The sequence below is a fragment of the Oncorhynchus gorbuscha genome, unplaced genomic scaffold (genome assembly GCF_021184085.1).
Source record: "Oncorhynchus gorbuscha isolate QuinsamMale2020 ecotype Even-year unplaced genomic scaffold, OgorEven_v1.0 Un_scaffold_533, whole genome shotgun sequence".
NCBI lineage: Eukaryota > Metazoa > Chordata > Actinopteri > Salmoniformes > Salmonidae > Oncorhynchus > Oncorhynchus gorbuscha.
In genome coordinates, this window is record NW_025745357.1 from 329,291 (window position 1) to 341,955 (window position 12,665).

Genomic DNA, 12,665 nt, shown 5'->3' on the forward strand with positions numbered 1-12,665 from the left:
ACCAAATTATGCTCTGCATGCGTTATATGATGTTTTGCGCTGTACATGGAGGATATTCTTGCAGAATTCTCAACTTGGTGTTTGTCCCATTTGTGAGTTCTTGGTTTTTGAGCGAACCGCAGACCTCACAACCATAAAGGGCAATGGGTTCTATAACTGATTCAGGTATATTTAGCCAGATCCTAATTGGTATACCAAATGTTATGTTCCTTTTGAGGGTGTAGAAGCCACTTGCCTTTTCTATCAGATCGTTCACAGCTTTGTGGAGCGTTGATGGAGCGTTGATGTTTCGAGGTATGTATTGTTTTTTGTGTGCTCTCGGGCAAAGCTGTCTAGTTGGATTTTGGACCTTTTTTGGATCACAATTATTTTTGTCTTACTGAGATTTACTCTCAGGGCCCAGGTCTGACAGAATATGTGCAGAAGATCTAGGTGCTGCTGTATACCCTTCTTCGTTTGACTCCATACATATTCTCTCCTCTCCTCTCCTCTCCCTCCTCTCCTCTCTCTCCTCTCCTCTCTCCTCTCCTCTCCTCTCCTCTCCTCTCCTCTCCTCTCCTCTCCTCTCCTCTCCTCTCCTCTCCTCTCCCTCTCCTCTCCTCTCCTCTCCTCTTCTCTTCTCTTTCTTCTCTTCCCTCCCTCCCTCCCTCCCCCCTCCCACTCTAATTTCACCTCTCCTCTCCTCTTCTCAGCAGTAGTAATTAGGTTTGATATAGAGCCATGCTTCAACATCAATTTAGAGACCAGATCAGTTAGATCTTAAGTACCTCATTACTAAACGCAGTCAAACAGTCACATTTCAACCTCAGTTACTCAGGTAATCATATGGTGGCGAGCCACAGTAATATCAACAGTTACACATCTTAAAGTGGAGATTACTGCAACTACAGAACAGTAATGGCTGTTTCTAGTAGCAACTGAGAGCAGAGGGAAACTACTTGGCGAACTCCAATATTATCCCAGTTGAACACACACAGGTGTAGAGTAAAGTAGACCGTTTAACACATTCTCTTCAAGGGTTTCAGCATATCCTCTGCACATCATCTTAATCCGTGAGTTAAACATGATTCTCTTCAAGGGTTTCAGCATATCCTCTGCACATCATCTTAATCCGTGAGTTAAACATGATTCTCTTCAAGGGTTTCAGCATATCCTCTGCACACATCATCTTAAGTTAAACATGATTCTCTTCAAGGGTTTGCATATCCTCTGCACATCATCTTAATCCGTGAGTTAAACATGATTCTCTTCAAGGGTTTCAGCATATCCTCTGCACACATCATCTTAATCAAGGGTTTCAGCATATCCTCTGAGTTAAACATGATTCTCTTCAAGGGTTTCAGCATATCCTCTGCACATCATCTTAATCCGTGAGTTAAACATGATTCTCTTCAAGGGTTTCAGCATATCCTCTGCACATCATCTTAAAAGTTAAACATGTTAAACATGATTCTCTTCAAGGGTTTCAGCATATCCTCTGCACATCATCTTAATCCGTTGCGTTAAACATGATTCTCTTCAAGGGTTTCAGCATATCCTCTGCACACATCATCTTAATCCGTGAGTTAAACATGATTCTCTTCTTAAGAGGTTTCTCTTCATATCCTCTGCACATCATCTTAATCCGTGCGTTAAACATGATTCTGCACATCATCGAGAGGATTTGATTGTCTATAAAGGAGTGTAGCAACCTGTTCATTATGTTGGAGGAACAACATTCTGAGTCTCTGATCTGACAAGACTGGCCTTTGTTGTTACAGAAATGCAAATATCAGGAACCCAGAATACACACAGATACAGAAACAACATGGATCCTTTCAATTCAAATGAAGGAGAAGGCAGAGTAACGGCCTCCTAGGGGACACGTGCTGTTATCTGGGTGAAGAACTCAGAGAGCTGTGGCTTTTAGCCTCAGAGAAACAGGAATACAGTCTGAACAAAGGAACTGTACATCTCACAGTCGATACATTATTAGCTTGAAAACAAAGTTGATTTGGTTAATTACCAGACTTTCCTGAATCTAATATTCCATATTGGGTTTATTTATACATCATATTAACAGTGAATATGTTGTTCCATCTTGATGGGGTTTATTTTCTGAATCATATTAAATAGGAAATATAGTTTGTAGCTTCTTGTTTGATGTGACAGTAGAAGCCAGACAAGGTTCAGTGTGTTTCTAGGAAGAACAGACTTGAGTAAAGTACACCACTTCCTCTTCCTGTGTACAGCAGGAAGCTGCAGCGGCATGGTAGACTTTACCTCAGCTAACTTTACATTTTCAGCATTAAGTGAAATGACAGCACCACCATTAGTTATGAACTCATCAGATATATTTAATCTTTTAATCATCTAATATTAAACAGTTCAAGTTGACGCCCTCTTGGTGACATCATGAATACCTGTGATCCTTCAGTATAATTCCATAGGTATTCAAATGTACATTAGTGCTACGACTGTCTTGAATTACATTTATGTCAAGCTGAAGTTGATGATTCCTCAGTTCAACAACCTATTCTGAAAAGTAACCTTGTCGCAGCATTGAGGAGCCTTGGTGTGTATGGCTGGGCCAGGTTATTCATCAGCAATACTACAGGGAACAATCCATTTATCTTCAGTGTAGAGAAAGGGCATCCTCTAGGGCTGGCCTGGGGCCTGACAACCAGCCAGAGGACAGAGAAGTCAGGAAGTCTCATACACGACAATTCTTACATCCTCATAGGGAACAACTCTCTGGCCTCAGCCACACGCTACAACATCACTTCACTTTACTCCACAAATAATTAGGAAACGGAATAATTAAGTAAAGACTCCAGTTAGGTGAACTTGTTTATCAAATCAAATCAAATCAAATTTTATTTGTCACATACACATGGTTAGCAGATGTTAATGCGAGTGTAGCGAAATGCTTGTGCTTCTAGTTCCGACAATGCAGTGATAACCAACAAGTAATCTAACTAACAATTCCAAAACTACTGTCTTATACACAGTGTAAGGGGATAAGGAATATGTACATAAGGATATATGAATGAGTGATGGTACAGAGCAGCATACAGTAGATGGTATCGAGTACAGTATATACATATGAGATGAGTGTGTAGACAAAGTAAACAAAGTGGCATAGTTAAAGTGGCTAGTGATACATGTATTACATAAGGATGCAGTCGATGATGTAGAGTACAGTATATACATATGCATATGAGATGAATAATGTAGGGTAAGTAACATTATATAAGGTAGCATTGTTTAAAGTGGCTAGTGATATATTTACATAATTTCCCATCAATTCCCATTATTAAAGTGGCTGGAGTTGGGTCAGTGTCAATGACAGTGTGTTGGAAGCAGCCACTCAATGTTAGTGGTGGCTGTTTAACAGTCTGATGGCCTTGAGATAGAAGCTGTTTTTCAGTCTCTCGGTCCCAGCTTTGATGCACCTGTACTGACCTCGCCTTCTGGATGATAGCGGGGTGAACAGGCAGTGGTTCGGGTGGTTGATGTCCTTGATGATCTTTATGGCCTTCCTGTAACATCGGGTGGTGTAGGTGTCCTGGAGGGCAGGTAGTTTGCCCCCGGTGATGCGTTGTGCAGTCCTCACTACCCTCTGGAGAGCCTTACGGTTGAGGGCGGAGCAGTTGCCGTACCAGGCGGTGATACAGCCCGCCAGGATGCTCTCGATTGTGCATCTGTAGAAGTTTGTGAGTGCTTTTGGTGACAAGCCGAATTTCTTCAGCCTCCTGAGGTTGAAGAGGCGCTGCTGCGCCTTCTTCACGACGCTGTCAGTGTGAGTGGACCAATTCAGTTTGTCTGTGATGTGTATGTCGAGGAACTTAAAACTTGCTACCCTCTCCACTACTGTTCCATCGATGTGAATAGGGAGGTGTTCCCTCTGCTGTTTCCTGAAGTCCACAATCATCTCCTTAGTTTTGTTGACGTTGAGTGTGAGGTTATTTTCCTGACACCACACTCCGAGGGCCCTCACCTCCTCCCTGTAGGCCGTCTCGTCGTTGATGGCAATCAAGCCTACCACTGTTGTGTCGTCCGCAAACTTGATGATTGAGTTGGAGGCGTGCGTGGCCATGCAGTCGTGGGTGAACAGGGAGTACAGGAGAGGGCTCAGAACGCACCCTTGTGGGGCCCCAGTGTTGAGGATCAGCGGGGAGGAGATGTTGTTGCCTACCCTCACCACCTGGGGGCGGCCCGTCAGGAAGTCCAGTACCCAGTTGCACAGGGCGGGGTCGAGACCCAGGGTCTCGAGCTTGATGACGAGCTTGGAGGGTACTATGGTGTTGAATGCCGAGCTGTAGTCGATGAACAGCATTCTCACATAGGTATTCCTCTTGTCCAGGTGGGTTAGGGCAGTGTGCAGTGTGGTTGAGATTGCATCGTCTGTGGACCTATTTGGGCGGTAAGCAAATTGGAGTGGGTCTAGGGTGTCAGGTAGGGTGGAGGTGATATGGTCCTTGACTAGTCTCTCAAAGCACTTCATGATGACGGAAGTGAGTGCTACGGGGCGGTAGTCGTTTAGCTCAGTTACCTTAGCTTTCTTGGGAACAGGAACAATGGTGGCCCTCTTGAAGCATGTGGGAACAGCAGACTGGTATAGGGATTGATTGAATATGTCCGTAAACACACCGGCCAGCTGGTCTGCGCATGCTCTGGGGGCGCGGCTGGGGATGCCGTCTGGGCCTGCAGCCTTGCGAGGGTTAACACGTTTAAATGTCTTACTCACCTCGGCTGCAGTGAAGGAGAGACCGCATGTTTCCGTTGCAGGCCGTGTCAGTGGCACTGTATTGTCCTCAAAGCGGGCAAAAAAGTTATTTAGTCTGCCTGGGAGCAAGACATCCTGGTCCGTGACTGGGCTGGATTTCATCTTGTAGTCCGTGATTGACTGTAGACCCTGCCACATGCCTCTTGTGTCTGAGCCATTGAATTGAGATTCCACTTTGTCTCTGTACTGACGCTTAGCTTGTTTAATAGCCTTGCGGAGGGAATAGCTGCATTGTTTATATTCGGACATGTTACCAGTCACCTTGCCCTGATTAAAAGCAGTGGTTCGCGCTTTCAGTTTCACGCGAATGCTGCCATCAATCCACGGTTTCTGGTTTGGGAATGTTTTTATCGTTGCAATGGGAACGACATCTTCGACGCACGATCTAATGAACTCGCACACCGAATCAGCGTATTCGTCAATATTTTCATCTGACGCAATACGAAACATGTCCCAGTCCACATGATGGAAGCAGTCTTGGAGTGTAGAGTCAGCTTGGTCTGACCAGCGTTGGACAGACCTCAGCGTGGGAGCCTCTTGTTTTAGCTTCTGCCTGTAGGCAGGGATCAGCAAAATGGAGTCGTGGTCAGCTTTCCCGAAAGGGGGGCGGGGCAGGGCCTTATATGCGTCGCGGAAGTTAGAGTAACAATGATCCAAGGTTTTACCACCCCTGGTTGCGCAATCGATATGCTGATAAAATTTAGGGAGTCTTGTTTTCAGATTAGCTTTGTTAAAATCCCCAGCCACAATGAATGCAGCCTCCGGATAAATGGTTTCCAGTTTGCAAAGAGTTAAATAAAGTTCGTTCAGAGCCATCGATGTGTCTGCTTGGGGGGGGATATATACGGCTGTGATTATAATCGAAGAGAATTCTCTTGGTAGATAATGCGGTCTACATTTGATTGTGAGGAATTCTAAATCAGGTGAACAGAAGGATTTGAGTTCCTGTATGTTTCCTTCATCACACCATGTCCCGTTAGTCATGAGGCATACGCCCCGCCACTCTTCTTACCAGAGAGATGATTGTTCCTGTCGGCGCGGTGCGTGGAGAAACCCGTTGGCTGCACCGCATCGGATAGCGTCTTCCCAGTAAGCCATGTTTCCGTGAAGCAGAGAACGTTGCAGTCTCTGATGTCCCTCTGGAATGCCACTCTTGCTCGGATTTCGTCAACCTTGTTGTCAAGAGACTGGACATTGGCAAGAAAGAATGCTGGGAAGTGGTGCGCGATGTGCCCTTTTTCGGAGTCTGACCAGAACACCGCCTCGTTTCCCTCTTTTTCGGAGTCGTTTCCTTGGGTCGCTGCATGCGATCCATTCCGTTATCCTGTTTGTAAGGCAGAACACAGGATCCGCGTCGCGGAAAACATATTCTTGGTCGTACTGATGGTGAGTTGACGCTGATCTTATATTCAGTAGTTCTTCTCGACTGTATGTAATGAAACCTAAGATGACCTGGGGTACTAATGTAAGAAATAACACGTAAAAAAACAAAAAACTGCATAGTTTGCTAGGAAGTCGTTGAAGCGGGCGGCCATCTCAGTCGGCGCCGGAAGTCATCAGTCGGTATCCTGAGTCTAGATGTGTTCATTGACCTGAGAAACATCCTTTAGGGGGACGTTTTACCCTGTAACAGACAGTGATGTTCTGGGAGATGTAATGTGATCATGGAACTGAGAAACATCCTTTAGGGGGACGTTCAGTGTATTACCCTGTAACAGACAGTGATGTTCTGGGAGATGTACGTGATCATGGACCTTGACATCCTTTAGGGAGACGTTTTACCCTGTAACAGACAGTGATGTTCTGGGAGATGTAACGTGATCGTGATCATGGACCTGAGAAATCATCCAGTGTATTTAGGGGAGACAGTGTATTTTTACCCTGTAACAGACAGTGATGTTATGGGAGATGTAACGTGATCATGGAACTGAGAAACTGTCAGTTTGGCCATCGAAAGAAGTAGACCAAAGTGCAGCGTGTATTTTGTTGAACAGAGAGATCAGTGTATTATAAGGTTGAACAGAGAGCTCAGTATATTATCAGGTTGAACAGAGAGCTCAGTGTATTATCAGGTTGGACAGAGAGCTCAGTGTATTATCAGGTTGAACAGAGAGCTCAGTGTATTATCAGGTTGAACAGAGAGCTCAGTGTATTATCAGGTTGAACAGAACAGAGCTCAGTGTATTATCAGGTTGAACAGAGAGCTCAGTGTATTATCAGGTTGAACAGAGAGCTCAGTGTATTATCAGGTTGAACAGAGAGCTCAGTGTATTATCAGGTTGAACAGAGAGCTCAGTGTATTATCAGGTTGAACAGAGAGCAGTGTAGCTCAGTTATCAGGTTGAACAGAGAGTATTATCAGGTTGTATTATCAGGTTGAACAGAGAGCTCAGTGTATTATCAGGTTGAACAGAGAGCTCAGTGTATTATCAGGTTGAACAGAGAGATCCGTGTATTTTTAGCTTGCGTCCATCCATTACCACTTGTTATCAAATAAATATGAGAAAATGACATCCCATGGGAGGCCATAGTTGTTTTATTTCTTCTAACATTAGCGTCCTCTCTAACTGCAGTAGCATCGTGGGCCTTCTGATGGATCCACTTCTTTCTTTTAATGAGTTGTGGGAACAGCCATGTTGCCCCCGGCATTATGCTAATATTTATTCAGGTTGATATTACTCTGCTGTTTACAGAATCTCCACCGGGTCACTGTCTGTCAATAGGACCAATATTATACAGTTACTCATAACTTCCTCCTTATGCATCTCTATCTTATAAACAACAATATCCTCTGGAAGAATGTCTGATGTCTGCCAGCTGCTCCCAGTAACATGAATCATAAACTCTAATTATCACTATTATCTCAATATGAATATATGAATCTGTGACAGCATTCATCAGACATTGTACAAAAACATGACAACTCAAATGGAGACCGTTATATCAGAGCTGACTGTCTGGTTTTGGAACGGTACAGAATCCTTCCATGTAGGTCTCGGTAGGATCAGCAGTCAGGTAGGTCAGTGTTGATTTAGTTGGTTTAGCTACAGTGAGACAGTTCCAGCCTTGGTAAGCCAACCCTCCATATGGCTGATGCTGCTAGGTACTCACCAGTACTCACCTTCCTCTCCTCCACCTCCTCCTCATCTACTCCTCCTCTCCTCTCCTCTCCTCTCCTCTCCTCTCCTCTCCTCTCCTCTCCTCTCCTCTCCTCTCCTCTCTCTCTGAACCTCTCTCCTCCTCCTCTCCTCTCCTCCTGAACCTCTCTCCCCTCTCCTCTCTCCTCCTCCTCTCTCTCCTCAGTGTATTATCAGGTTGAACAGAGAGCTGTGTATTATCTCATCTGAACTCCTCTCCTCTCTCTCCTCTCTCTCCTCTCTCTGAACAGAGAGATCCGTCTCCTCTCCTCTCCTCTCCCTCCTCTCCTCTCAGCGTTATGCTAATATTTATTCAGGTTGATATTACTCTGCTGTTTACAGAATCTCACCGGGTCACTGTCTGTCAATTATTATAAACAGTTACTCTGGAAGAATAAGCTGCTCCAGTCTCCTCTCCTCTCCTCTCCTCTCCTCTCCTCTCCTCCTCTCTCCTCTCCTCTCTCCTCTCCTCCTCCTCTCCTCTCCTCCCTCTCCTCTCCTCCTCCCTCTCCTCTCCTCTCCTCTCTCCTCCTCTCCTCTCCTCTCCTCTCCTCTCTCTCCTCTCTCCTCTCTCTCTCTCTCTCTCCTCTCCTCTCTCCTCTCTCCTCTCCTCTCCTCTCCTCCTCCTCTCCTCTCTCTCTCTCCCTCTCTCTCCTCTCCTCTCCTCTCCTCTCCTCTCCTCTCCTCTCCTCTCCTCTCCTCTCCTCCTCTTCTCCTCTCTCTCCTCTCCTCTCCTCTCCCTCTCCTCTCCTCTCCTCTCCTCTCCTCTCCTCTCTTCTCTCCTCTCCTCTCCTCTCCTCTCCTCTCCTCTCCTCTCCTCCTATCGTCTTCTCCTCTCTGGAGAGTAATGTATCACTTGCAGATATTGAAACATATGTCAACCCTATCCACTTTCATATAATTATATTTGCCTTGAATGCATTGATCAAACGTTCATAAAGTCCAAACATATTCTAAAAAGTCTCACTAACACATTATGGCAGATCCACACTGATAAGATCAAGGTTCTGTATAAGTCAGTGAGTTGTAATCCTGTTAGGAAGGTTTTGGTGACAAACACGGAGAACTCAACACAAGCTGGAGGCCTACAGAGGTGGTCTGACAGTGTGTCTGTGGTTCAGTCTTTAGGCTGACAGACACTTGCTTTGTAGTCTTTAGTCTGACAGACACTTGCTTTGTAGTCTTTAGTCTGACAGACACTTGCTGTGTAGTTGTAGTCTGACAGACACTTGCTTTGTTTGTAGTCTGACAGACACTTGCTTTGTAGTATGTAGTCTGACAGACACTTGCTGTGTAGTCTGTAGGCTGACAGGCACTTGCTTTGTAGTCTTTAGGCTGACAGGCACTTGCTTTGTAGTCTTTAGTCTGACAGACACTTGCTTTGTAGTCTTTAGTCTGACAGACACTTGCTGTGTAGATTTTAGTCTGACAGACACTTGCTTTGTAGTCTTTAGTCTGACAGACACTTGCTTTGTAGTCTGACAGACACTTGCTGTGTAGTCTTTATTCTGACAGACACTTGCTTTGTAGTCTTTAGTCTGACAGACACTTGCTTTGTAGTCTTTAGTCTGACAGACACTTGCTTTGTAGTCTTTAGTCTGACAGACACTTGCTTTGTAGTCTTTAGTCTGACAGACACTTGCTGTGTAGTCTTTAGGCTGACAGACACTTGCTGTGTAGTCTTTAGTCTGACAGACACTTGCTTTGTAGTCTTTAGTCTGACAGACACTTGCTTTGTAGTTGTAGTCTGTAGTCTGACAGACACTTGCTGTGTAGTCTGTAGTCTGTAGTCTGTAGTCTGTATGCTGACAGGCACTTGCTTTGTAGTCTTTAGTCTGACAGACACTTGCTTTGTAGTCTGTATGCTGACAGACACTTGCTGTGTAGTCTGTATGCTGACAGATAATGTGTTTTTACTTCTACAAGCTATCAAATAGTAGGTCTGTAGGTTTTAAGCGACAGACAGTAGGGCAGGTTTGGTTCTGTCACAGTACACTTACCTCCTGCTGTTTCCTTCCTCCCTACCTCTCTCCCCCTCCCTCCCTCCCTCCCTCCCTCCCCCTCCCTCCCTCCCTCCCTCCCTCCCTCCCTCCCTACTCCCTCCCTATTCCCTCCCTCCCCTCCTCCCTCCCCTCCCTACTCCCTCCCTATTCCCCCTCCCTCCCCCCCCCCCCTCCCTCCTCCCTCCCTCCCTCCCTCCCTCCCTCCCTACTCCCTCCCTATTCCCTTCCCTCCCTCCCTCCCTCCCTCCCTCCCTCCCTCCCTCCCTCCCTCCCTCCTCCCTCCCTCCCTCCCTCCCTCCCCTCCCTCCCTCCCTCCCTCCCTCCTCCCTCCTCCCTCCCTCCCTCCCTCCCTCCCTATTCCCTCCCTCCCTCCCCTCCCTCCTCCCTACTCCCTCCCCCTTCCTCCCTCCCTCCCCCTCCCTCCCTCCTCCTCCCTACTCCCTCCCTATTCCCTCCCTCCCTCCCCCTCCCTCCTCCCCTCCCTCCCTCCCTCCTCCCTCCTCCCTCCCCTCCCTACTCCCTCCCTATTCCCTCCCTCCCTCCTCCCTCCTCCTCCCCTCCCTACTCCCTCCCTATTCCCTCCCTCCCTCCCTCCTCCCTCCTCCCTCCCTACTCCCTCCTCCCTCCTCCCTCCCTCCCTCCCTCCCTCCTCCCTCCCCTCCCTACTCCCTCCCTCCCTATTCCCTCCCTCCCTCCCCCCTCCCTCCCTCCCGCTTCCCTCCCCTCCCTACTCCCTCCCTCCCTCCCTCCCTCCCTCCCTCCTCCCTCCCTCCCTCCCCCCCCTCCCCCTCCCTCCCCTCCCTACTCCCTCCCTCCCCCCTCCCTCCCTCCCTCCCTCCTCCCTCCCTCCCCTCCCTACTCCCTCCCTCCCTCCTCTCCTCCCTCCCTCCCTCCCTCCCTCCCTCCCCCCTCCCTCCCTCCCTCCCTCCCTCCCTCCCTCCCTCCCTCCCTCCCTCCCTCCCCTCCCTCCCTCCCCCCCTCCCTCCTCCCTCCATTACCCAGCATGTTTTATCCCTTCATCAATAATGAAGTAGCTCCCCTCCTGTCTTTGTACCACTGACTCTCTCACACACACACACACACACACACACACACACACACACACACACACACACACACACACACACACACACACACACACACACACACACACACACACACACACACACACACACACACACACACACACACACACACACACACACCCTTCACCCCTTCACCTAACCCCTCCCACCCAACATCAAGTCTAAGATTTCTATTGCATTTGCTAATCACTGTTCAATAATGCAGTGATGTGTCTCTATGCTGAAGGGTCTGAGGCCTCCAGTAACATATGGTGTACCAGTACAGACCAGCCAGCCAGGCCAGTGGTCAGGTTGCTGCTCCTTATCACAAAGGCAGGCAGCAGGGAAAACAACTTGTTTCACTTGTTTTTCAGGGCTTGACTTTTGTTCCCTGCTTGTTAGGTTTAATGAGTGGCTGGCTGGTTATAACAGCCAGTGGAATTTGCGGTGTTAGTTGACACGATGGTTATCTAGAGGGGCGTTTCATTTCCTCTGGAAGCTGCTGCTGTCTCAGTCCATCTCTTATCTGCTGCCTGGTTTACCATTTGTCCAGCAGGAACTGACTCACAGAGATCTCTCTCAAATACAACATCATTTTATCATCACAGTTAGATAACTTCATATTGTTTCTATCAATATTGTGTCTCAGCGATATACGGCTTGGCTCTGTGAAGGAAGGTCTCTGCTTCAGACTTGCAGAGATCGAACTGTGTGTGTGTGTGTGTCTGTGTCTGTGCGTGCGTGTGTGTGTGTGTGTGTGTGTGTGTATTTTGGGGTTTGGGCTGTGTCAATGTCATTTTGGGGGTTTGGGCTGTGTCAGTGTGTATTTTGGGGTTTGGCTGTGTGTCATTTTGGGGATTTTGGCTGTGTGTATTTTGGGGGTTTGGGCTGTGTGTCAGTGTGTATTTTGGGGTTTTGGCTGTGTGTATTTTGGGGGTTTGGGCTGTGTGTATTTTGGGGGTTTGGGCTGTGTGTCAATGTGTATTTTGGGGGTTTTGGCTGTGTGTATTTTGGGGGTTTGGCTGTGTGTCAGTGTGTATTTTGGGGTTTGGCTGTGTGTCAGTGTGTATTTGGGGGTTTTTTGTGTATTTTGGGGGTTTGGCTGTGTGTCAGTGTGTATTTTGGGGTTTTGGCTGTGTGTCATTTTGGGTTTGGGCTGTGTGTATTTTGGGGTTTGGCTGTGTGTCAGTGCGTATTTTGGGGTTTTGGCTGTGTGTCAGTGTGTATTTTGGGGTTTTGGCTGTGTGTCAGTGTGTATTATGGGGGTTTGGCTGTGTGTCAGTGTGTATTTTGGGGTTTGGGCTGTGTGTATTTTGGGGGTTTGGCTGTGTGTATTTTGGGGGTTTTGGCTGTGTGTATTTTGGGGGTTTGGGCTGTGTGTATTTTGGGGGTTTGGGCTGTGTGTATTTTGGGGTTTGGGCTGTGTGTCAGTGTGTATTTTGGGGGTTTGGGCTGTGTGTCAGTGTGTATTTTGGGGGTTTGGCTGTGTGTATTTTGGGGGTTTGGCTGTGTGTATTTTGGGGGTTTGGCTGTGTGTATTTTGGGGGTGTTGGCTGTGTGTATTTTGTTTTTTTTTGCTGTGTGTATTTTGGGGGTTTGGCTGTGTGTCAGTGTGTATTTTGGGGTTTGGCTGTGTGTCAGCGTGTATTTTGGGGTTTGGCTGTGTGTATTTTGGGGGTGTTGGCTGTGTGTA